Source organism: Nerophis ophidion, linkage group LG13 (assembly GCF_033978795.1).
Source record: "Nerophis ophidion isolate RoL-2023_Sa linkage group LG13, RoL_Noph_v1.0, whole genome shotgun sequence".
NCBI classification, from domain to species: Eukaryota; Metazoa; Chordata; class Actinopteri; order Syngnathiformes; family Syngnathidae; genus Nerophis; species Nerophis ophidion.
Genome location: NC_084623.1, coordinates 26,497,469 through 26,518,450, shown reverse-complemented (window position 1 = coordinate 26,518,450; position 20,982 = coordinate 26,497,469). Strand labels below are relative to the sequence as shown.

At 46.2% G+C, this 20,982-nt stretch overlaps 1 non-coding gene and 42 pseudogenes across 1 annotated transcript; all 43 read right to left on the bottom strand.

The window, feature by feature from the left end:
* Positions 1-333: 333 nt before the first annotated feature.
* LOC133565110 (5S ribosomal RNA) lies at positions 334-452 on the bottom strand (annotated as a pseudogene).
* Positions 453-820: 368 nt separating this feature from the next.
* LOC133565483 (5S ribosomal RNA) lies at positions 821-939 on the bottom strand (annotated as a pseudogene).
* Positions 940-1,307: 368 nt separating this feature from the next.
* Positions 1,308-1,426, bottom strand: LOC133565430 (5S ribosomal RNA; annotated as a pseudogene).
* A 364-nt stretch (positions 1,427-1,790) lies between these two features.
* Positions 1,791-1,909, bottom strand: LOC133567025 (5S ribosomal RNA; annotated as a pseudogene).
* A 364-nt stretch (positions 1,910-2,273) lies between these two features.
* LOC133566574 (5S ribosomal RNA) lies at positions 2,274-2,392 on the bottom strand (annotated as a pseudogene).
* A 364-nt stretch (positions 2,393-2,756) lies between these two features.
* Positions 2,757-2,875, bottom strand: LOC133565735 (5S ribosomal RNA; annotated as a pseudogene).
* Positions 2,876-3,243: 368 nt separating this feature from the next.
* On the bottom strand, positions 3,244-3,362 carry LOC133565640 (5S ribosomal RNA; annotated as a pseudogene).
* Positions 3,363-3,726: 364 nt separating this feature from the next.
* On the bottom strand, positions 3,727-3,845 carry LOC133567124 (5S ribosomal RNA; annotated as a pseudogene).
* A 367-nt stretch (positions 3,846-4,212) lies between these two features.
* On the bottom strand, positions 4,213-4,331 carry LOC133566285 (5S ribosomal RNA; annotated as a pseudogene).
* Positions 4,332-4,695: 364 nt separating this feature from the next.
* On the bottom strand, positions 4,696-4,814 carry LOC133566762 (5S ribosomal RNA; annotated as a pseudogene).
* Positions 4,815-5,178: 364 nt separating this feature from the next.
* On the bottom strand, positions 5,179-5,297 carry LOC133566373 (5S ribosomal RNA; annotated as a pseudogene).
* A 365-nt stretch (positions 5,298-5,662) lies between these two features.
* Positions 5,663-5,781, bottom strand: LOC133566305 (5S ribosomal RNA; annotated as a pseudogene).
* Positions 5,782-6,145: 364 nt separating this feature from the next.
* On the bottom strand, positions 6,146-6,264 carry LOC133566372 (5S ribosomal RNA; annotated as a pseudogene).
* Positions 6,265-6,628: 364 nt separating this feature from the next.
* LOC133567246 (5S ribosomal RNA) lies at positions 6,629-6,747 on the bottom strand (annotated as a pseudogene).
* Positions 6,748-7,115: 368 nt separating this feature from the next.
* On the bottom strand, positions 7,116-7,234 carry LOC133567682 (5S ribosomal RNA; annotated as a pseudogene).
* Positions 7,235-7,602: 368 nt separating this feature from the next.
* Positions 7,603-7,721, bottom strand: LOC133566724 (5S ribosomal RNA; annotated as a pseudogene).
* Positions 7,722-8,085: 364 nt separating this feature from the next.
* Positions 8,086-8,204, bottom strand: LOC133566695 (5S ribosomal RNA; annotated as a pseudogene).
* Positions 8,205-8,572: 368 nt separating this feature from the next.
* Positions 8,573-8,691, bottom strand: LOC133567499 (5S ribosomal RNA). Its single transcript, XR_009809449.1, has one exon. It is a non-coding gene; the product is annotated as a 5S ribosomal RNA (ribosomal RNA).
* Positions 8,692-9,056: 365 nt separating this feature from the next.
* On the bottom strand, positions 9,057-9,175 carry LOC133566497 (5S ribosomal RNA; annotated as a pseudogene).
* Positions 9,176-9,539: 364 nt separating this feature from the next.
* On the bottom strand, positions 9,540-9,658 carry LOC133565375 (5S ribosomal RNA; annotated as a pseudogene).
* A 365-nt stretch (positions 9,659-10,023) lies between these two features.
* On the bottom strand, positions 10,024-10,142 carry LOC133566515 (5S ribosomal RNA; annotated as a pseudogene).
* Positions 10,143-10,506: 364 nt separating this feature from the next.
* LOC133566723 (5S ribosomal RNA) lies at positions 10,507-10,625 on the bottom strand (annotated as a pseudogene).
* A 365-nt stretch (positions 10,626-10,990) lies between these two features.
* Positions 10,991-11,109, bottom strand: LOC133566357 (5S ribosomal RNA; annotated as a pseudogene).
* A 364-nt stretch (positions 11,110-11,473) lies between these two features.
* Positions 11,474-11,592, bottom strand: LOC133566761 (5S ribosomal RNA; annotated as a pseudogene).
* A 364-nt stretch (positions 11,593-11,956) lies between these two features.
* Positions 11,957-12,075, bottom strand: LOC133566602 (5S ribosomal RNA; annotated as a pseudogene).
* Positions 12,076-12,440: 365 nt separating this feature from the next.
* Positions 12,441-12,559, bottom strand: LOC133565941 (5S ribosomal RNA; annotated as a pseudogene).
* Positions 12,560-12,923: 364 nt separating this feature from the next.
* LOC133565584 (5S ribosomal RNA) lies at positions 12,924-13,042 on the bottom strand (annotated as a pseudogene).
* Positions 13,043-13,410: 368 nt separating this feature from the next.
* On the bottom strand, positions 13,411-13,529 carry LOC133566100 (5S ribosomal RNA; annotated as a pseudogene).
* A 368-nt stretch (positions 13,530-13,897) lies between these two features.
* Positions 13,898-14,016, bottom strand: LOC133565429 (5S ribosomal RNA; annotated as a pseudogene).
* A 364-nt stretch (positions 14,017-14,380) lies between these two features.
* On the bottom strand, positions 14,381-14,499 carry LOC133567024 (5S ribosomal RNA; annotated as a pseudogene).
* Positions 14,500-14,863: 364 nt separating this feature from the next.
* Positions 14,864-14,982, bottom strand: LOC133566998 (5S ribosomal RNA; annotated as a pseudogene).
* A 368-nt stretch (positions 14,983-15,350) lies between these two features.
* On the bottom strand, positions 15,351-15,469 carry LOC133566054 (5S ribosomal RNA; annotated as a pseudogene).
* A 364-nt stretch (positions 15,470-15,833) lies between these two features.
* Positions 15,834-15,952, bottom strand: LOC133565785 (5S ribosomal RNA; annotated as a pseudogene).
* A 368-nt stretch (positions 15,953-16,320) lies between these two features.
* On the bottom strand, positions 16,321-16,439 carry LOC133565940 (5S ribosomal RNA; annotated as a pseudogene).
* A 364-nt stretch (positions 16,440-16,803) lies between these two features.
* On the bottom strand, positions 16,804-16,922 carry LOC133565583 (5S ribosomal RNA; annotated as a pseudogene).
* A 364-nt stretch (positions 16,923-17,286) lies between these two features.
* LOC133567680 (5S ribosomal RNA) lies at positions 17,287-17,405 on the bottom strand (annotated as a pseudogene).
* A 368-nt stretch (positions 17,406-17,773) lies between these two features.
* LOC133566053 (5S ribosomal RNA) lies at positions 17,774-17,892 on the bottom strand (annotated as a pseudogene).
* Positions 17,893-18,256: 364 nt separating this feature from the next.
* Positions 18,257-18,375, bottom strand: LOC133567679 (5S ribosomal RNA; annotated as a pseudogene).
* A 368-nt stretch (positions 18,376-18,743) lies between these two features.
* Positions 18,744-18,862, bottom strand: LOC133567678 (5S ribosomal RNA; annotated as a pseudogene).
* Positions 18,863-19,226: 364 nt separating this feature from the next.
* On the bottom strand, positions 19,227-19,345 carry LOC133566115 (5S ribosomal RNA; annotated as a pseudogene).
* A 364-nt stretch (positions 19,346-19,709) lies between these two features.
* Positions 19,710-19,828, bottom strand: LOC133567132 (5S ribosomal RNA; annotated as a pseudogene).
* A 364-nt stretch (positions 19,829-20,192) lies between these two features.
* On the bottom strand, positions 20,193-20,311 carry LOC133566740 (5S ribosomal RNA; annotated as a pseudogene).
* A 364-nt stretch (positions 20,312-20,675) lies between these two features.
* LOC133565920 (5S ribosomal RNA) lies at positions 20,676-20,794 on the bottom strand (annotated as a pseudogene).
* Between the last annotated feature and the right edge of the window lie 188 nt (positions 20,795-20,982).

Sequence of the window (20,982 nt, the reverse complement as noted above, 5' to 3'; positions counted from 1 at the left end):
ATGTGGGAAGCTGGTTGACAGGACCTTTCTGCAATGAGCTACATGTGTGTGATACAATAATCACTACTCTTTTTCTCAGCCTATGTAACTCTTTGGACTTTTGCCCCACTGTTAGCACTGAAGTGCCTTGAGGCACATGGGTCACTGTTGGCGACACTGCAAATCTTGCTATAAATTTCAGACCGAGTCAAAACTAAACATGTTTTGGGTGGAGACCAGCGTTTTGTTTGGACGAGCATAATGTAGCGTTTTGACAAGTGTGGCAAGTATCTATAGCCATTGTGACAAAAACAAAAGGGAGAAAGTGCGCCCTATACTGGGAGCATCGCTAAAAGCTTACAGCACCTGGTATTCCTAGGCAGTCTCCCATCCAAGTACTAACCAGGCCAGACCCAGCTTAGCTTCCGAGATCAGATGAGATCGGGCTATCTTCGGGTAGTATGGCCGTAAGCCGAGAAGAAGTCCTCAGAATTCAATTTTTAAATGTGGCAAGCTGGTTGACAGGACCTTTCTGCAATTAGCTACACGTGTGTGATACAATAATCACTGCTCTTTTTCTCAGCCTATGTAACTCTTTGGACTTTTGCCCCACTGTTAGCACTGAAGTGCCTTGAGGCACATGGGTCACTGTTGGCGACACTGCAAATCTTGCTATAAATTTCAGACCGAGTCAAAACTAAACAAACATGTTTTGGGTGGAGACCAGCGGTTTGTTTGGACGAGCACAATGTAGCGTTTTGACAAGTGTGGCAAGTATCTATAGCCATTGTGACAAAAACAAAAGGGAGAAAGTGCGCCCTATACTGGGAGCATCGCTAAAAGCCTACAGCACCTGGTATTCCTAGGCAGTCTCCAATCCAAGTACTAACCAGGCCAGACCCAGCTTAGCTTCCGAGATCAGACGAGATCGGGCGATCTTCGGGTAGTATGGCCGTAAGCCTAGAGGCAGTCCTCAGAATTCAATTTTTAAATGTGGCAAGCTGGTTGACAGGACCTTTCTGCAATGAGCTACACGTGTGTGATACAATAATCACTGCTCTTTTTCTCAGCCTATGTATCTCTTTGGACTTTTGCCCCACTGTTAGCACTGAAGTGCCTTGAGGCACATGGGTCACTGTTGGCGACACTGCAAATCTTGCTATAAATTTCAGACCGAGTCAAAACTAAACAAACATGTTTTGGGTGGAGACCAGCGGTTTGTTTGGACGAGCATAATGTAGCGTTTTGACAAGTGTGGCAAGTATCTCTAGCCATTGTGAAAAAAACAAAAGGGAGAAAGTGCGCCCTATACTGGTAGCATCGCTAAAAGCCTACAGCACCTGGTATTCCTAGGCAGTCTCCCAACCAAGTACTAAACAGGCCAGACCCAACTTAGCTTCCGAGATCAGACGAGATCGGGCGATCTTCGGGTAGTATGGCCGTAAGCCGAGAGGTAGTCCTCAGAATTCAATTTTTAAATGTGGCAAGCTGGTTGACAGGACCTTTCTGCAATGAGCTACACGTGTGTGATACAATAATCACTGCTCTTTTTCTCAGCCTATGTAACTCTTTGGACTTTTGCCCCACTGTTAGCACTGAAGTGCCTTGAGGCACATGGGTCACTGTTGGCGACACTGCAAATCTTGCTATAAATTTCAGACCGAGTCAAAACTAAACTTGTTTTGGGTGTAGAACAGCGTTTTGTTTGGACGAGCATAATGTAGCGTTTTGACAAGTGTGGCAAGTATCTATAGCCATTGTGACAAAAACAAAAGGGAGAAAGTGCGCCCTATACTGGGAGCATCGCTAAAAGCCTACAGAACCTGGTATTCCTAGGCAGTCTCCCATCCAAGTACTAACCAGGCCAGACCCAGCTTAGCTTCCGAGATCAGACGAGATCGGGATATCTTCGGGTAGTATGGCCGTAAGCCGAGAAGAAGTCCTCAGAATTCAATTTTTAAATGTGGCAAGCTGGTTGACAGGACTTTTCTGCAATTAGCTACACGTGTGTGATACAATAATCACTGCTCTTTTTCTCAGCCTATGTAACTCTTTGGACTTTTGCCCCACTGTTAGCACTGAAGTGCCTTGAGGTACATGGGTCACTGTTGACGACACTGCAAATCTTGCTATAAATTTCAGACCGAGTCAAAACTAAACATGTTTTGGGTGGAGACCAGCGTTTTGTTTGGACGAGCATAATGTAGCGTTTTGACAAGTGTGGCAAGTATCTATAGCCATTGTGAGAAAAAAAAAAGGGAGAAAGTGCGCCCTATACTGGGAGCATCGCTAAAAGCCTACAGCACCTGGTATTCCTAGGCAGTCTCCCATCCAAGTACTAACCAGGCCAGACCCAGCTTAGCTTACGAGCTCAGACGAGATCGGGCGATCTTCGGGTAGTATGGCCGTAAGCCGAGACGCAGTCCTCAGACTTCAATTTTTAAATGTGGGAAGCTGGTTGACAGGACCTTTCTGCAATGAGCTACACGTGTGTGATACAATAATCACTACTCTTTTTCTCAGCCTATGTAACTCTTTGGACTTTTGCCCCACTCTTAGCACTGAAGTGCCTTGAGGCACATGGGTCACTGTTGGCGACACTGCAAATCTTGCTATAAATTTCAGACCGAGTCAAAACTAAACATGTTTTGGGTGGAGACCAGCGTTTTGTTTGGACGAGCATAATGTAGCGTTTTGACAAGTGTGGCAAGTATCTATAGCCATTGTGACAAAAACAAAAGGGGGAAAGTGCGCCCTATACTGGGAGCATCGCTAAAAGCTTACAGCACCTGGTATTCCTAGGCAGTCTCCCATCCAAGCACTAACCAGGCCAGACCCAGCTTAGCTTCCGAGATCAGACGAGATCGGGCGATCTTCGGGTAGTATGGCCGTAAGCCAAGAGGCAGTCCTCAGAATTAAATTTTTAAATGTGGCAAGCTGGTTGACAGGACCTTTCTGCAATTAGCTACACGTGTGTGATACAATAATCACTGCTCTTTTTCTCAGCCTATGTAACTCTTTGGACTTTTGCCCCACTGTTAGCACTGAAGTGCCTTGAGGCACATGGGTCACTGTTGGCGACACTGCAAATCTTGCTATAAATTTCAGACCGAGTCAAAACTAAACAAACATGTTTTGGGTGGAGACCAGCGGTTTGTTTGGACGAGCATAATGTAGCGTTTTGACAAGTGTGGCAAGTATCTATAGCCATTGTGAAAAAAACAAAAGGGAGAAAGTGCGCCCTATACTGGGAGCATCGCTAAAAGCCTACAGCACCTGGTATTCCTAGGCAGTCTCCCATCCAAGTACTAACCAGGCCAGACCCAGCTTAGCTTCCGAGATCAGACGAGATCAGGCGATCTTCGGGTAGTATGGCCGTAAGCCGAGAGGGAGTCCTCAGAATTCAATTTATAAATGTGGAAGGCTGGTTGACAGGACCTTTCTGCAATGAGCTACACGTGTGTGATACAATAATCACTGCTCTTTTTCTCAGCCTATGTAACTCTTTGGACTTTTGCCCCACTGTTAGCACTGAAGTGCCTTGAGGCACATGGGTCACTGTTGGCGACACTGCAAATCTTGCTATAAATTTCAGACCGAGTCAAAACTAAACTTGTTTTGGGTGGAGACCAGCGTTTTGTTTGGACGAGCATAATGTAGCGTTTTGACAAGTGTGGCAAGTATCTATAGCCATTGTGACAAAAACTAAAGGGAGAAAGTGCGCCCTCTACTGGGAGCATCGCTAAAAGCCTACAGCACCTGGTATTCCTAGGCAGTCTCCCATCCAAGTACTGACCAGGCCAGACCCAGCTTAGCTTCCGAGATCAGACGAGATCAGGCGATCTTCGGGTAGTATGGCCTTAAGCCGAGATGCAGTCCTCAGAATTCAATTTTTAAATGTGGCAAGCTGGTTGACAGGACCTTTCTGCAATGAGCTACACGTGTGTGATACAATAATCACTGCTCTTTTTCTCAGCCTATGTAACTCTTTGGACTTTTGCCCCACTGTTAGCACTGAAGTTCTTGAGGCACATGGGTCACTGTTGGCGACACTGCAAATCTTGCTATAAATTTCAGACCGAGTCAAAACTAAACAAACATGTTTTGGGTGGAGACCAGCGGTTTGTTTGGACGAGCATAATGTAGCGTTTTGACAAGTGTGGCAAGTATCTATAGCCATTGTGAAAAAAACAAAAGGGAGAAAGTGTGCCCTATACTGGGAGCATCGCTAAAAGCCTACAGCACCTGGTATTCCTAGGCAGTCTCCCATCCAAGTACTAACCAGGCCAGACCCAGCTTAGCTTCCGAGATCAGACGAGATTGGGCGATCTTCGGGTAGTATGGCCGTAAGCCGAGACGCAGTCCTCAGACTTCAATTTTTAAATGTGGCAAGCTGGTTGACAGGACCTTTCTACAATGAGCTACACGTGTGTGATACAATAATCACTACTCTTTTTCTCAGCCTATGTAACTCTTTGGACTTTTGCCCCACTGTTAGCACTGAAGTGCCTTGAGGCACATGGGTCACTGTTGGCGACACTGCAAATCTTGCTATAAATTTCAGACCGAGTCAAAACTAAACATGTTTTGGGTGGAGACCAGCGTTTTGTTTGGACGAGCATAATGTAGCGTTTTGACAAGTGTGGCAAGTATCTATAGCCATTGTGACAAAAACAAAAGGGAGAAAGTGCGCCCTATACTGGGAGCATCGCTAAAAGCCTACAGCGCCTGGTATTCCTAGGCAGTCTCCCATTCAAGTACTAACCAGGCCAGACCCAGCTTAGCTTCCGAGATCAGACGAGATCAGGCGATCTTCGGGAAGTATGGCCGTAAGCCGAGAGGGAGTCCTCAGAATTCAATTTTTAAATGTGGCAAGCTGGTTGACAGGACCTTTCTGCAATGAGCTACACGTGTGTGATACAATAATCACTGCTCTTTTTCTTAGCCTATGTAACTCTTTGGACTTTTGCCCCACTGTTAGCACTGAAGTGCCTTGAGGCACATGGGTCACTGTTGGCGACACTGCAAATCTTGCTATCAATTTCAGACCGAGTCAAAACTAAACATGTTTTGGGTGGAGACCAGCGTTTTGTTTGGACGAGCATAATGTAGCGTTTTGACAAGTGTGGCAAGTATCTATAGCCATTGTGACAAAAACAAAAGGGAGAAAGTGCGCCCTATACTGGGAGCATCGCTAAAAGCCTACAGCGCCTGGTATTCCTAGGCAGTCTCCCATCCAAGTACTAACCAGGCCAGACCCAGCTTAGCTTCCGAGATCAGACGAGATCAGGCGATCTTCGGGAAGTATGGCCGTAAGCCGAGAGGGAGTCCTCAGAATTCAATTTTTAAATGTGGCAAGCTGGTTGACAGGACCTTTCTGCAATGAGCTACACGTGTGTGATACAATAATCACTGCTCTTTTTCTTAGCCTATGTAACTCTTTGGACTTTTGCCCCACTGTTAGCACTGAAGTGCCTTGAGGCACATGGGTCACTGTTGGCGACACTGCAAATCTTGCTGTAAATTTCAGACCGAGTCAAAACTAAACATGTTTTGGGTGGAGACCAGTGTTTTTTTTGGACGAGCATAAACGTAGCGTTTTGACAAGTGTGGCAAGTATCTATAGCCATTGTGACAAAAACAAAAGGGAGAAAGTGCGCCCTATACTGGGAGCATCGCTAAAAGCCTACAGCACCTGGTATTCCTAGGCAGTCTCCCATCCAAGTACTAACCAGGCCAGACCCAGCTTAGCTTCCGAGCTCAGACGAGATCGCGCGATCTTCGGGTAGTATGGCCGTAAGCCGAGACGCAGTCCTCAGACTTCAATTTTTAAATGTGGCAAGCTGGTTGACAGGACCTTTCTACAATGAGCTACACGTGTGTGATACAATAATCACTACTCTTTTTCTCAGCCTATGTAACTCTTTGGACTTTTGCCCCACTGTTAGCACTGAAGTGCCTTGAGGCACATGGGTCACTGTTGGCGACACTGCAAATCTTGCTATAAATTTCAGACCGAGTCAAAACTAAACATGTTTTGGGTGGAGACCAGCGTTTTGTTTGGACGAGCATAATGTAGCGTTTTGACAAGTGTGGCAAGTATCTATAGCCATTGTGACAAAAACAAAAGGGAGAAAGTGCGCCCTATACTGGGAGCATCGCTAAAAGCCTACAGCGCCTGGTATTCCTAGGCAGTCTCCCATCCAAGTACTAACCAGGCCAGACCCAGCTTAGCTTCCGAGATCAGACGAGATCAGGCGATCTTCGGGAAGTATGGCCGTAAGCCGAGAGGGAGTCCTCAGAATTCAATTTTTAAATGTGGCAAGCTGGTTGACAGGACCTTTCTGCAATGAGCTACACGTGTGTGATACAATAATCACTGCTCTTTTTCTTAGCCTATGTAACTCTTTGGACTTTTGCCCCACTGTTAGCACTGAAGTGCCTTGAGGCACATGGGTCACTGTTGGCGACACTGCAAATCTTGCTATAAATTTCAGACCGAGTCAAAACTAAACATGTTTTGGGTGGAGACCAGCGTTTTGTTTGGACGGGCATAATGTAGCGTTTTGACAAGTGTGGCAAGTATCTATAGCCATTGTGACAGAAACAAAAGGGAGAAAGTGCGCCCTATACTGGGAGCATCGCTAAAAGCTTACAGCACCTGGTATTCCTAGGCAGTCTCCCATCCAAGCACTAACCAGGCCAGACCCAGCTTAGCTTCCGAGATCAGACTAGATCGGGCTATCTTCGGGTAGTATGGCCGTAAGCCGAGAGGCAGTCCTCAGAATTCAATTTTTAAATGTGGCAAGCTGGTTGACAGGACCTTTCTGCAATTAGCTACACATGTGTGATACAATAATCACTGCTCTTTTTCTCAGCCTATGTAACTCTTTGGACTTTTGCCCCACTGTTAGCACTGAAGTGCCTTGAGGCACATGGGTCACTGTTGGCGACACTGCAAATCTTGCTATAAATTTCAGACTGAGTCAAAACTAAACAAACATGTTTTGGGTGGAGACCAGCGGTTTGTTTGGACGAGCATAATGTAGCGTTTTGACAAGTGTGGCAAGTATCTATAGCCATTGTGACAAAAACAAAAGGGAGAAAGTGCGCCCTATACTGGGAGCATCGCTAAAAGCCTACAGCACCTGGTATTCCTAGGCAGTCTCCCATCCAAGTACTAACCAGGCCAGACCCAGCTTAGCTTCCGAGATCAGACGAGATCGGGCGATCTTCGGGTAGTATGGCCGTAAGCCGAGAGGCAGTCCTCAGAATTCAATTTTTAAATGTGGCAAGCTGGTTGACAGAACCTTTCTGCAATGAGCTACACGTGTGTGATACAATAATCACTGCTCTTTTTCTCAGCCTATGTATCTCTTTGGACTTTTGCCCCACTGTTAGCACTGAAGTGCCTTGAGGCACATGGGTCACTGTTGGCGACACTGCAAATCTTGCTATAAATTTCAGACCGAGTCAAAACTAAACAAACATGTTTTGGGTGGAGACCAGCGGTTTGTTTGGACGGGCATAATGTAGCGTTTTGACAAGTGTGGCAAGTATCTATAGCCATTTTGAGAAAAACAAAAGGGAGAAAGTGCGCCCTATACTGGGAGCATCGCTAAAAGCCTACGGCACTTGGTATTCCTAGGCAGTCTCCCAACCAAGTACTAACCAGGCCAGACCCAGCTTAGCTTCCGAGATCAGACGAGATCGGGAGATCTTCAGGTAGTATGGCCGTAAGCCGAGACGCAGTCCTCAGAATTCAATTTTTAAATGTGGCAAGCTGGTTGACAGGACCTTTCTGCAATGAGCTACACGTGTGTGATACAATAATCACTGCTCTTTTTCTCAGCCTATGTAACTCTTTGGACTCTTGGCCCACTGTTAGCACCGAAGTGCCTTGAGGCACATGGGTGACTTTTGGCGACACTGCATATCTTGCTATAAATTTCAGACCGATTCAAAACTAAACATGTTTTGGGTGGAGACCAGCGTTTTGTTTGGACGAGCATAATGTAGCGTTTTGACAAGTGTGGCAAGTATCGATAGCCATTGTGACAAAAACAAAAGGGAGAAAGTGCGCCCTATACTGGGAGCATCGCTAAAAGCCTACAGCACCTGGTATTCCTAGGCAGTCTCCCATCCAAGTAATAACCAGGCCAGACCCAGCTTAGCTTCCGAGATCAGACGAGATCAGGCGATCTTCGGGTAGTATGGCCGTAAGCCGAGAGGGAGTCCTCAGAATTCAATTTTTAAATGTGGCAAGCTGGCTGACAGGACCTTTCTGCAATGAGCTACACGTGTGTGATACAATAATCACTGCTCTTTTTCTTAGCCTATGTAACTCTTTGGACTTTTGCCCCACTGTTAGCACTGAAGTGCCTTGAGGCACATGGGTCACTGTTGGCGACACTGCAAATCTTGCTATAAATTTCAGACCGAGTCAAAACTAAACAAACATGTTTTGGGTGGAGACCAGCGGTTTGTTTGGACGAGCATAATGTAGCGTTTTGACAAGTGTGGCAAGTATCTATAGCCATTGTGAAAAAAACAAAAGGGAGAAAGTGCGCCCTATACTGGGAGCATCGCTAAAAGCCTACAGCACCTGGTATTCCTAGGCAGTCTCCCATCCAAGTACTAACCAGGCCAGACCCAGCTTAGCTTCCGAGATCAGACGAGATCGGGCGCTCTTCGGGTAGTATGGCCGTAAGCCGAGAGGCTGTCCTCACAATTCAATTTTTAAATGTGGCAAGCTGGTTGACAGGACCTTTCTGCAATGAGCTACACGTGTGTGATACAATAATCACTGCTCTTTTTCTCAGCCTATGTAACTCTTTGGACTTTTGCCCCACTGTTAGCACTGAAGTGCCTTGAGGCACATGGGTCACTGTTGGCGACACTGCAAATCTTGCTATAAATTTCAGACCGAGTCAAAACTAAACATGTTTTGGGTGGAGACCAGTGTTTTGTTTGGACAAGCATAAACGTAGCGTTTTGACAAGTGTGGCAAGTATCTATAGCCATTGTGACAAAAACAAAAGGGAGAAAGTGCGCCCTATACTGGGAGCATCGCTAAAAGCCTACAGCACCTGGTATTCCTAGGCAGTCTCCCATCCAAGTACTAACCAGGCCAGAACCAGCTTAGCTTCCGAGCTCAGACGAGATCGGGCGATCTTCGGGTAGTATGGCCGTAAGCCGAGACGCAGTCCTCAGACTTCAATTTTTAAATGTGGCAAGCTGGTTGACAGGACCTTCTACAATGAGCTACACGTGTGTGATACAATAATCACTACTCTTTTTCTCAGCCTATGTAACCCTTTGGACTTTTGCCCCACTGTTAGCACTGAAGTGCCTTGAGGCACATGGGTGACTGTTGGCGACACTGCAAATCTTGCTATAAATTTCAGACCGAGTCAAAACTAAACATGTTTTGGGTGGAGACCAGTGTTTTGTTTGGACAAGCATAAACGTAGCGTTTTGACAAGTGTGGCAAGTATCTATAGCCATTGTGACAAAAACAAAAGGGAGAAAGTGCGCCCTATACTGGGAGCATCGCTAAAAGCCTACAGCACCTGGTATTCCTAGGCAGTCTCCCATCCAAGTACTAACCAGGCCAGACCCAGCTTAGCTTCCGAGCTCAGACGAGATCGGGCGATCTTCGGGTAGTATGGCCGTAAGCCGAGACGCAGTCCTCAGAATTCAATTTTTAAATGTGGCAAGCTGGTTGACAGGACCTTTCAGCAATGAGCTACACGTGTGTGATACAATAATCACTGCTCTTTTTCTCAATCTATGTAACTCTTTGGACTCTTGGCCCACTGTTAGCACTGAAGTGCCTTGAGGCACATGGGTGACTGTTGGCGACACTGCAAATCTTGCTATAAATTTCAGACCGAGTCAAAACTAAACATGTTTTGGGTGGAGACCAGTGTTTTGTTTGGACGAGCATAAACGTAGCGTTTTGACAAGTGTGGCAAGTATCTATAGCCATTGTGACAAAAACAAAAGGGAGAAAGTGCGCCCTATACTGGGAGCATCGCTAAAAGCTTACAGCACCTGGTATTCCTAGGCAGTCTCCCATCCAAGTACTAAGCAGGCCAGACCCAGCTTAGCTTCCGAGATCAGACGAGATCGGGCTATCTTCGGGTAGTATGGCCGTAAGCCGAGAGGCAGTCCTCAGAATTCAATTTTTAAATGTGGCAAGCTGGTTGACAGGACCTTTCTGCAATTAGCTACACGTGTGTGATACAATAATCACTGCTCTTTTTCTCAGCCTATGTAACTCTTTGGACTTTTGCCCCACTGTTAGCACTGAAGTGCCTTGAGGCACATGGGTCACTGTTGGCGACACTGCAAATCTTGCTATAAATTTCAGACCGAGTCAAAACTAAACATGTTTTGGGTGGAGACCAGCGGTTTGTTTGGACGAGCATAATGTAGCGTTTTGACAAGTGTGGCAAGTATCTATAGCCATTGTGAGAAAAACAAAAGGGAGAAAGTGCGCCCTATACTGGGAGCATCGCTAAAAGCCTACGGCACTTGGTATTCCTAGGCAGTCTCCCAACCAAGTACTAACCAGGCCAGACCCAGCTTAGCTTCCGAGATCAGACGAGATCGGGAGATCTTCAGGTAGTATGGCCGTAAGCCGAGACGCAGTCCTCAGAATTCAATTTTTAAATGTGGCAAGCTGGTTGACAGGACCTTTCTGCAATGAGCTACACGTGTGTGATACAATAATCACTGCTCTTTTTCTCAGCCTATGTAACTCTTTGGACTTTTGCCCCACTGTTAGCACTGAAGTGCCTTGAGGCACATGGGTCACTGTTGGCGACACTGCAAATCTTGCTATAAATTTCAGACCGAGTCAAAACTAAACATGTTTTGGGTGGAGACCAGTGTTTTGTTTGGACAAGCATAAACGTAGCGTTTTGACAAGTGTGGCAAGTATCTATAGCCATTGTGACAAAAACAAAAGGGAGAAAGTGCGCCCTATACTGGGAGCATCGCTAAAAGCCTACAGCACCTGGTATTCCTAGGCAGTCTCCCATCCAAGTACTAACCAGGCCAGACCAAGCTTAGCTTCCGAGCTCAGACGAGATCGGGCGATCTTCGGGTAGTATGGCCGTAAGCCGAGACGCAGTCCTCAGACTTCAATTTTTAAATGTGGCAAGCTGGGTGACAGGACCTTTCTGCAATGAGCTACACGTGTGTGATACAATAATCACTGCTCTTTTTCTCAGCCTATGTAACTCTTTGGACTTTTGCCCCACTGTTAGCACCGAAGTGCCTTGAGGCACATGGGTCACTGTTGGCGACACTGCAAATCTTGCTATAAATTTCAGACCGAGTCGAAACTAAACATGTTTTGGGTGGAGACCAGCGTTTTGTTTGGACCAGCATAATGTAGCATTTTGACAAGTGTGGCAAGTATCTATAGCCATTGTGACAAAAACAAAAGGGAGAAAGTGCGCCCTATACTGGGAGCATCGCTAAAAGCCTACAGCACCTGGTATTCCTAGGCAGTCTCCCATCCAAGTACTAACCAGGACAGACCCAGCTTAGCTTCCGAAATCAGACGAGATCGGGCGATCTTCGGGTAGTATGGCCGTAAGCCGAGAGGCAGTCCTCAGAATTCAATTTTTAAATGTGGCAAGCTGGTTGACAGGACATTTCTGCAATGAGCTACACGCGTGTGATACAATAATCACTGCTCTTTTTCTCAGCCTATGTAACTCTTTGGACTTTTGCCCCACTGTTAGCACCGAAGTGCCTTGAGGCACATGGGTCACTGTTGGCGACACTGCAAATCTTGCTATAAATTTCAGACCGAGTCGAAACTAAACATGTTTTGGGTGGAGACCAGCGTTTTGTTTGGACGAGCATAATGTAGCGTTTTGATAAGTGTGGCAAGTATCTATAGCCATTGTGAGAAAAACAAAAGGGAGAAAGTTCGCCCTATACTGGGAGCATCGCTAAAAGCCTACAGCACTTGGTATTCCTAGGTAGTCTCCCAACCAAGTACTAACCAGGCCGGACCCAGCTTAGCTTCCGAGATCAGACGAGATCGGGCGATCTTCGGGTAGTATGGCCGTAAGCCGAGACGCAGTCCTCAGATTTCAATTTTTAAATGTGGCAAGCTGGTTGACAGGACCTTTCTGCAATGAGCTACACGTGTGTGATACATAAATCACTGCTCTTTTTCTCAATCTATGTAACTCTTTGGACTCTTGGCCCACTGTTAGCACTGAAGTGCCTTGAGGCACATGGGTGACTGTTGGCGACACTGCAAATCTTGCTATAAATTTCAGACCGAGTCAAAACTAAACATGTTTTGGGTGGAGACCAGTGTTTTGTTTGGACGAGCATAAACGTAGCGTTTTGACAAGTGTGGCAAGTATCTATAGCCATTGTGACAAAAACAAAAGGGAGAAAGTGCGCCCTATACTGGGAGCATCGCTAAAAGCCTACAGCACCTGGTATTCCTAGGCAGTCTCCCATCCAAGTACTAACCAGGTCAGACCCAGCTTAGCTTCCGAGCTCAGACGAGATCGGGCGATCTTCGGGTAGTATGGCCGTAAGCCGAGACGCAGTTCTCAGACTTCAATTTTTAAATGTGGGAAGCTGGTTGACAGGACCTTTCTGCAATGAGCTACATGTGTGTGATACAATAATCACTACTCTTTTTCTCAGCCTATGTAACTCTTTGGACTTTTGCCCCACTGTTAGCACTGAAGTGCCTTGAGGCACATGGGTCACTGTTGGCGACACTGCAAATCTTGCTATAAATTTCAGACCGAGTCAAAACTAAACATGTTTTGGGTGGAGACCAGCGTTTTGTTTGGACGAGCATAATGTAGCGTTTTGACAAGTGTGGCAAGTATCTATAGCCATTGTGACAAAAACAAAAGGGAGAAAGTGCGCCCTATACTGGGAGCATCGCTAAAAGCTTACAGCACCTGGTATTCCTAGGCAGTCTCCCATCCAAGTACTAACCAGGCCAGACCCAGCTTAGCTTCCGAGATCAGACGAGATCGGGCTATCTTCGGGTAGTATGGCCGTAAGCCGAGAAGAAGTCCTCAGAATTCAATTTTTAAATGTGGCAAGCTGGTTGAGAGGACCTTTCTGCAATTAGCTACACGTGTGTGATACAATAATCACTGCTCTTTTTCTCAGCCTATGTAACTCTTTGGACTTTTGCCCCACTGTTAGCACTGAAGTGCCTTGAGGCACATGGGTCACTGTTGGCGACACTGCAAATCTTGCTATAAATTTCAGACCGAGTCAAAACTAAACAAACATGTTTTGGGTGGAGACCAGCGGTTTGTTTGGACGAGCACAATGTAGCGTTTTGACAAGTGTGGCAAGTATCTATAGCCATTGTGACAAAAACAAAAGGGAGAAAGTGCGCCCTATACTGGGAGCATCGCTAAAAGCCTACAGCACCTGGTATTCCTAGGCAGTCTCCAATCCAAGTACTAACCAGGCCAGACCCAGCTTAGCTTCCGAGATCAGACGAGATCGGGCGATCTTCGGATAGTATGGCCGTAAGCCTAGAGGCAGTCCTCAGAATTCAATTTTTAAATGTGGCAAGCTGGTTGACAGGACCTTTCTGCAATGAGCTACACGTGTGTGATACAATAATCACTGCTCTTTTTCTCAGCCTATGTATCTCTTTGGACTTTTGCCCCACTGTTAGCACTGAAGTGCCTTGAGGCACATGGGTCACTGTTGGCGACACTGCAAATCTTGCTATAAATTTCAGACCGAGTCAAAACTAAACAAACATGTTTTGGGTGGAGACCAGCGGTTTGTTTGGACGAGCATAATGTAGCGTTTTGACAAGTGTGGCAAGTATCTCTAGCCATTGTGAAAAAAACAAAAGGGAGAAAGTGCGCCCTATACTGGTAGCATCGCTAAAAGCCTACAGCACCTGGTATTCCTAGGCAGTCTCCCAACCAAGTACTAAACAGGCCAGACCCAACTTAGCTTCCGAGATCAGACGAGATCGGGCGATCTTCGGGTAGTATGGCCGTAAGCCGAGAGGTAGTCCTCAGAATTCAATTTTTAAATGTGGCAAGCTGGTTGACAGGACCTTTCTGCAATGAGCTACACGTGTGTGATACAATAATCACTGCTCTTTTTCTCAGCCTATGTAACTCTTTGGACTTTTGCCCCACTGTTAGCACTGAAGTGCCTTGAGGCACATGGGTCACTGTTGGCGACACTGCAAATCTTGCTATAAATTTCAGACCGAGTCAAAACTAAACTTGTTTTGGGTGTAGAACAGCGTTTTGTTTGGACGAGCATAATGTAGCGTTTTGACAAGTGTGGCAAGTATCTATAGCCATTGTGACAAAAACAAAAGGGAGAAAGTGCGCCCTATACTGGGAGCATCGCTAAAAGCCTACAGAACCTGGTATTCCTAGGCAGTCTCCCATCCAAGTACTAACCAGGCCAGACCCAGCTTAGCTTCCGAGATCAGACGAGATCGGGATATCTTCGGGTAGTATGGCCGTAAGCCGAGAAGAAGTCCTCAGAATTCAATTTTTAAATGTGGCAAGCTGGTTGACAGGACTTTTCTGCAATTAGCTACACGTGTGTGATACAATAATCACTGCTCTTTTTCTCAGCCTATGTAACTCTTTGGACTTTTGCCCCACTGTTAGCACTGAAGTGCCTTGAGGTACATGGGTCACTGTTGACGACACTGCAAATCTTGCTATAAATTTCAGACCGAGTCAAAACTAAACATGTTTTGGGTGGAGACCAGCGTTTTGTTTGGACGAGCATAATGTAGCGTTTTGACAAGTGTGGCAAGTATCTATAGCCATTGTGAGAAAAAAAAAAGGGAGAAAGTGCGCCCTATACTGGGAGCATCGCTAAAAGCCTACGGCACTTGGTATTCCTAGGCAGTCTCCCATCCAAGTACTAAACAGGCCAGACCCAGCTTAGCTTCCGAGATCAGACGAGATCAGGCGATCTTCGGGTAGTATGGCCGTAAGCCGAGAGGCAGTCCTCAGAATTCAATTTTTAAATGTGGCAAGCTGGTTGACAGGACCTTTCTGCAATGAGCTACACGTGTGTGATACAATAATCACTGCTCTTTTTCTCAGCCTATGTAACTCTTTGGACTTTTGCCCCACTGTTAGCAATGAAGTGCCTTGAGGCACATGGGTCACTGTTGGCGACACTGCAAATCTTGCTATAAATTTCAGACCGAGTCAAAACTAAACAAACATGTTTTGGGTGGAGACCAGCGGTTTGTTTGGACGAGCATAATTTAGCGTTTTGACAAGTGTGGCAAGTATCTATAGCCATTGTGAAAAAAACAAAAGGGAGAAAGTGCGCCCTATACTGGTAGCATCGCTAAAAGCCTACAGCACCTGGTATTCCTAGGCAGCCTCCCAACCAAGTACTAACCAGGCCAGACCCAGCTTAGCTTCCGAGATCAGACGAGATCGGGCGATCTTCGGGTAGTATGGCCGTAAGCCGAGAGGCAGTCCTCAGAATTCTATTTTTAAATGTGGCAAGCTGGTTGACAGGACCTTTCTGCAATTAGCTACACGTGTGTGATACAATAATCACTGCTCTTTTTCTCAGCCTATGTAACTCTCTGGACTTTTGCCCCACTGTTAGCACTGAAGTGCCTTCAGGCACATGGGTCACTGTTGGCGACACTGCAAATCTTGCTATAAATTTCAGACCGAGTCAAAACTAAACTTGTTTTGGGTGTAGAACAGCGTTTTGTTTGGACGAGCATAATGTAGCGTTTTGACAAGTGTGGCAAGTATCTATAGCCATTGTGACAAAAACAAAAGGGAGAAAGTGCGCCCTATACTGGGAGCATCGCTAAAAGCCTACAGCACCTGGTATTCCTAGGTAGTCTCCCATCCAAGTACTAACCAGGCCAGACCCAGCTTAGCTTCCGAGATCAGACGAGATCGGGCGATCTTCGGGTAGTATGGCCGTAAGCCGAGAGACAGTCCTCAGAACTAAATTTTTAAATGTGGCAAGCTGGTTGACAGGACCTTTCTGCAATGAGCTACACGTGTGTGATACAATAATCACTGCTCTTTTTCTCAGCCTATGTAACTCTTTGGACTTTTGCCCCACTGTTAGCACTGAAGTGCCTTGAGGCACATGGGTCACTGTTGGCGACACTGCAAATCTTGCTATAAATTTCAGACCGAGTCAAAACTAAACAAACATGTTTTGGGTGGAGACCAGCGGTTTGTTTGGACGAGCATAATGTAGCGTTTTGACAAGTGTGGCAAATATCTATAGCCATTGTGAAAAAAACAAAAGGGAGAAAGTGCGCCCTATACTGGTAGCATCGCTAAAAGCCTACAGCACCTGGTATTCCTAGGCAGTCTCCCATCCAAGTACTAACCAGGTCAGACCCAGCTTAGCTTCCGAGCTCAGACGAGATCGGGCGATCTTCGGGTAGTATGGCCGTAAGCCGAGACGCAGTCCTCAGACTTCAATTTTTAAATGTGGGAAGCTGGTTGACAGGACCTTTCTGCAATGAGCTACATGTGTGTGATACAATAATCACTACTCTTTTTCTCAGCCTATGTAACTCTTTGGACTTTTGCCCCACTGTTAGCACTGAAGTGCCTTGAGGCACATGGGTCACTGTTGGCGACACTGCAAATCTTGCTATAAATTTCAGACCGAGTCAAAACTAAACATGTTTTGGGTGGAGACCAGCGTTTTGTTTGGACGAGCATAATGTAGCGTTTTGACAAGTGTGGCAAGTATCTATAGCCATTGTGACAAAAACAAAAGGGAGAAAGTGCGCCCTATACTGGGAGCATCGCTAAAAGCTTACAGCACCTGGTATTCCTAGGCAGTCTCCCATCCAAGTACTAACCAGGCCAGACCCAGCTTAGCTTCCGAGATCAGACGAGATCGGGCTATCTTCGGGTAGTATGGCCGTAAGCCGAGAAGAAGTCCTCAGAATTCAATTTTTAAATGTGGCAAGCTGGTTGACAGGACCTTTCTGCAATTAGCTACACGTGTGTGATACAATAATCACTGCTCTTTTTCTCAGCCTATGTAACTCTTTGGACTTTTGCCCCACTGTTAGCACTGAAGTGCCTTGAGGCACATGGGTCACTGTTGGCGACACTGCAAATCTTGCTATAAATTTCAGACCGAGTCAAAACTAAACATGTTTTGGGTGGAGACCAGCGTTTTGTTTGGACGAGCATAATGTAGCGTTTTGACAAGTGTGGCAAGTATCTATAGCCATTGTGAGAAAAAAAAAAGGGAGAAAGTGCGCCCTATACTGGGAGCATCGCTAAAAGCCTACAGCACCTGGTATTCCTAGGCAGTCTCCCATCCAAGTACTAACCAGGCCAGACCCAGCTTAGCTTCCGAGATCAGACGAGATCGGGCGATCTTCGGGTAGTATGGCCGTAAGCCGAGAGGCAGTCCTCAGAATTCAATTTTTAAATGTGGCAAGCTGGTTGACAGGACCTTTCTGCAATGAGCTACACGTGTGTGATACAATAATCACTGCTCTTTTTCTCAGCCTATGTAACTCTTTGGACTTTTGCCCCACTGTTAGCAATGAAGTGCCTTGAGGCACATGGGTCACTGTTGGCGACACTGCAAATCTTGCTATAAATTTCAGACCGAGTCAAAACTAAACAAACATGTTTTGGGTGGAGACCAGCGGTTTGTTTGGACGAGCATAATTTAGCGTTTTGACAAGTGTGGCAAGTATCTATAGCCATTGTGAAAAAAACAAAAGGGAGAAAGTGCGCCCTATACTGGTAGCATCGCTAAAAGCCTACAGCACCTGGTATTCCTAGGCAGCCTCCCAACCAAGTACTAACCAGGCCAGACCCAGCTTAGCTTCCGAGATCAGACGAGATCGGGCGATCTTCGGGTAGTATGGCCGTAAGCCGAGAGGCAGTCCTCAGAATTATATTTTTAAATGTGGCAAGCTGGTTGACAGGACCTTTCTGCAATTAGCTACACGTGTGTGATACAATAATCACTGCTCTTTTTCTCAGCCTATGTAACTCTTTGGACTTTTGCCCCACTGTTAGCACTGAAGTGCCTTCAGGCACATGGGTCACTGTTGGCGACACTGCAAATCTTGCTATAAATTTCAGACCGAGTCAAAACTAAACTTGTTTTGGGTGTAGAACAGCGTTTTGTTTGGACGAGCATAATGTAGCGTTTTGACAAGTGTGGCAAGTATCTATAGCCATTGTGACAAAAACAAAAGGGAGAAAGTGCGCCCTATACTGGGAGCATCGCTAAAAGCCTACAGCACCTGGTATTCCTAGGCAGTCTCCCATCCAAGTACTAACCAGGCCAGACCCAGCTTAGCTTCCGAGATCAGACGAGATCGGGCGATCTTCGGGTAGTATGGCCGTAAGCCGAGAGACAGTCCTCAGAACTAAATTTTTAAATGTGGCAAGCTGGTTGACAGGACCTTTCTGCAATGAGCTACACGTGTGTGATACAATAATCACTGCTCTTTTTCTCAGCCTATGTAACTCTTTGGACTTTTGCCCCACTGTTAGCACTGAAGTGCCTTGAGGCACATGGGTCACTGTTGGCGACACTGCAAATCTTGCTATAAATTTCAGACCGAGTCAAAACTAAACAAACATGTTTTGGGTGGAGACCAGCGGTTTGTTTGGACGAGCATAATGTAGCGTTTTGACAAGTGTGGCAAATATCTATAGCCATTGTGAAAAAAACAAAAGGGAGAAAGTGCGCCCTATACTGGTAGCATCGCTAAAAGCCTACAGCACCTGGTATTCCTAGGCAGTCTCCCATCCAAGTACTAACCAGGCCAGACCCAGCTTAGCTTCCGAGATCAGACGAGATCGGGCGATCTTCGGGTAGTATGGCCGTAAGCCGAGAGGCAGTCCTCAGAATTCAATTTTTAAATGTGGCAAGCTGGTTGACAGGACCTTTCTGCAATGAGCGACACGTGTGTGATACAATAATCACTGCTCTTTTTCTCAGCCTATGTAACTCTTACGACTTTTGCCCCACTTTTAGCACTGAAGTGCCTTGAGGCACGTGGGTCACTGTTGGCGACACTGCAAATCTTGCTATAAATTTCAGACCGAGTCAAAACTAAACATGTTTTGGGTGGAGACCAGCGTTTTGTTTGGACGAGCATCATGTAGCGTTTTGACAAGTGTGGCAAGTATCTATAGCCATTGTGACAAAAACAAAAGGGAGAAAGTGCGCCCTATACTGGGAGCATCGCTAAAAGCCTACAGCACCTGGTATTCCTAGGCAGTCTCCCATCCAAGTACTAACCAGGCCAGACCCAGCTTAGCTTCCGAGATCAGACGAGATCGGCCGATCTTCGGGTAGTATGGCCGTAAGCCGAGATGCCGTCCTCAGAATTCAATTTTTAAATGTGGCAAGCTGGTTGACAGGACCTTTCTGCAATGAGCTACACGTGTGTGATACAATAATCACTGCTCTTTTTCTCAGCCTATGTAACTCTTTGGACTTTTGCCCCACTGTTAGCACTGAAGTGCCTTGAGGCACATGGGTCACTGTTGGCGACACTGCAAATCTTGCTATAAATTTCAGACCGAGTCAAAACTAAACATGTTTTGGTTGGAGACCAGCGTTTTGTTTGGACGAGCATAATGTAGCGTTTTGACAAGTGTGGCAAGTATCTATAGCCATTGTGAAAAAAACAAAAGGGAGAAAGTGCGCCCTATACTGGTAGCATCGCTAAAAGCCTACAGCACCTGGTATTCCTAGGCAGTCTCCCAACCAAGTACTAACCAGGCCAGACACAGCTCAGCTTCCGAGATCAGACGAGATCGGGCGATACTCGGGTAGTATGGCCGTAAGCCGAGCGGTAGTCCTCAGAATTCAATTTTTAAATGTGGCAAGCTGGTTGACAGGACCTTTCTGCAATGAGCTACACGTGTGTGATACAATAATCACTGCTCTTTTTCTCAGCCTATGTAACTCTTACGACTTTTGCCCCACTGTTAGCACTGAAGTGCCTTGAGGCACATGGGTCACTGTTGGCGACACTGCAAATCTTGCTATAAATTTCAGACCGAGTCAAAACTAAACATGTTTTGGGTGGAGACCAGCGGTTTGTTTGGACGAGCATAATGTAGCGTTTTGACAAGTGTGGCAAGTATCTATAGCCATTGTGAAAAAAACAAAAGGGAGAAAGTGCGCCCTATACTGGTAGCATCGCTAAAAGCTTACAGCACCTGGTATTCCTAGGCAGTCTCCCAACCAAGTACTAACCAGGCCAGACCCAGCTTAGCTTCCGAGATCAGACGAGATGGGGCGATCTTCGGGTAGTATGGCCGTAAGCAGAGAGGCAGTCCTCAGAATTCAATTTTTAAATGTGGCAAGCTGGTTGACAGGACCTTTCTGCAATGAGCTACACGTGTGTGATACAATAATCACTGCTCTTTTTCTCAGCCTATGTAACTCTTTGGACTTTTGCCCCACTGTTAGCACTGAAGTGCCTTGAGGCACATGGGTCACTGTTGGCGACACTGCAAATCTTGCTATAAATTTCAGACCGAGTCAAAACCAAACATGTTTTGGTTGGAGACCAGCGTTTTGTTTGGACGAGCATAATGTAGCGTTTTGACAAGTGTGGCAAGTATCTATAGCCATTGTGAAAAAAACAAAAGGGAGAAAGTGCGCCCTATACTGGTAGCATCGCTAAAAGCTTACAGCACCTGGTATTCCTAGGCAGTCTCCCAACCAAGTACTAACCAGGCCAGACCCAGCTTAGCTTCCGAGATCAGACGAGATCGGGCGATCTTCGGGTAGTATGGCCGTAAGCCGAGAGGCAGTCCTCAGAATTAAATTTTTAAATGTGGCAAGCTGGTTGACAGGACCTTTCTGCAATGAGCTACACGTGTGTGATACAATAATCACTGCTCTTTTTCTCAGCCTATGTAACTCTTTGGACTTTTGCCCCACTGTTAGCACTGAAGTGCCTTGAGGCACATGGGTCACTGTTGGCGACAC